The 1,447-nt window shown below is 44.3% G+C and overlaps 1 protein-coding gene across 1 annotated transcript in view; it reads left to right on the forward strand.

Moving 5' to 3' along the window:
• The window catches only part of LOC104385831 (protein phosphatase 1 regulatory subunit 12B-like), a 25,858-nt gene extending 25,234 nt beyond the window's left edge, over nucleotides 1–624 (forward strand). The window contains exon 11 of the mRNA XM_009994333.1: nucleotides 585–624. The gene's annotated coding sequence lies outside the window, so the exon portion shown is untranslated. The remainder of the gene's footprint in view (nucleotides 1–584) is intronic.
• Nucleotides 625–1,447: the final 823 nt, after the last annotated feature.

Genomic DNA, 1,447 nt, shown 5'->3' on the forward strand with positions numbered 1-1,447 from the left:
GGGTTTGGAGTGGGCTGCCAGTGAACAAGGGCTGCTGGTCTGGCATGGCCCATTCCTTCCCAGAAAATAACCAGTCCAGACATTGGTGCATTATTCCTGCAGTGGAAATTCTCCTTCACTGTCATCTATACAGACTCCTCCTGTACCCACCAGCTGTATTGGAGAATCCTGTCCCACATACTCACTAGCTGTAACTTTGCTGCCAAGGGTAGATGCCCCATCCCTGGAAACATTCAAGGCCAGGTTGGACAGAGCTCTGAACAACCTGAACTAGTTGAAGATGTCCCTGCTCACTGGAGGGGGTGTGGCCCTTCCAGCTCAAACCATTCTATGATTCTACAACTCTCTGGTTTACAAGTAATTAGAAGCTGCTTTATTCACTAGAGTGCTCTGCAGGAAATCATTTTCAGAACTGATACTTTTAATCTGTGGTATGTGTTGCCCAGGAAAGTGGCTTAGACCAGTTGTTCTTAGACAGGAGAATGCTTTCTTAGTTGAAGAAATTTGAAGATGAATTTACTTGTCACTGAACATGCTGGAAGTGTAACAGATAAGCAGTTAAAGTACTTCTTTTGCTTCACCAGGATAAAGACAGCAAGAGCTATCTTGCCACAATAGCCCCCAGAAGACTGAGCAGTACAAGTGATATCGAAGAAAAAGAAAACAGGTGAGATTGAACATCATGCTCAGCTTCTGTCCTGTCAGTAGGTCCTTGGAATACCTTTTTTCTGTAATCATGCTTCATGTATTTTCTCAGCAGTCCCAAGCCCAGGGGAATTCACAGTATTAAGAGCTGTCTCTCATCTATAAAAGTTCTGGTACGTTGCTTTCCATTTAGATGAGCAGGGCAGCAGGTTGGCTTCCCCACCTCTAGATTCATACATATATGCTCTCCATCCAGGAAGATTCATGCATACTTTTTTCTTTTAGATGCAAGTGCCTCATTTTGTAGCTGGCTCCTACACTTGCACTCCTGATACTTGCTCAGTGTTCACCTTCAGTCCCTTTGTTCATTCATCTGTCATTTTTTGATTCATTTGAGTTCATGAACTCCCTTGTTTATGGAACTGTTTCCACTGCAGGGGTTGTTTTATAGTGAACATGTGTAGTTGCCCCTGGACAGAACCACACTATAAACAGGATAAATACATAGTATCTCAAGATGTATGTAAGGACCTAATCTCTCGAATGAGTAAAATTTAAGCTTAGCCTCCTTTCCAAGCACCTCCCCAGTTGCAGTAGAAAGGCACACACAGAGGAGTCATTGTGAGCTGTGGTTGTTGTGAAGCAGTCACAGCAGATGAGCACCCTGAGAGAATCTCTGCACAGCTGGAGATTCTTTGCTGGTCCTTTTGCTGGAACCTCCCTGCTGCGTTCTTGCTTAATCTCAGCCAGTCACTGTGATCTGGACTTGAGCAGACAATTTGTGTCTGCTGATAAGCCTGAG

This window comes from Chaetura pelagica, unplaced genomic scaffold (genome assembly GCF_000747805.2).
Source record: "Chaetura pelagica isolate M959 unplaced genomic scaffold, ChaPel_1.0 scaffold470, whole genome shotgun sequence".
Classification (NCBI taxonomy): domain Eukaryota; kingdom Metazoa; phylum Chordata; class Aves; order Apodiformes; family Apodidae; genus Chaetura; species Chaetura pelagica.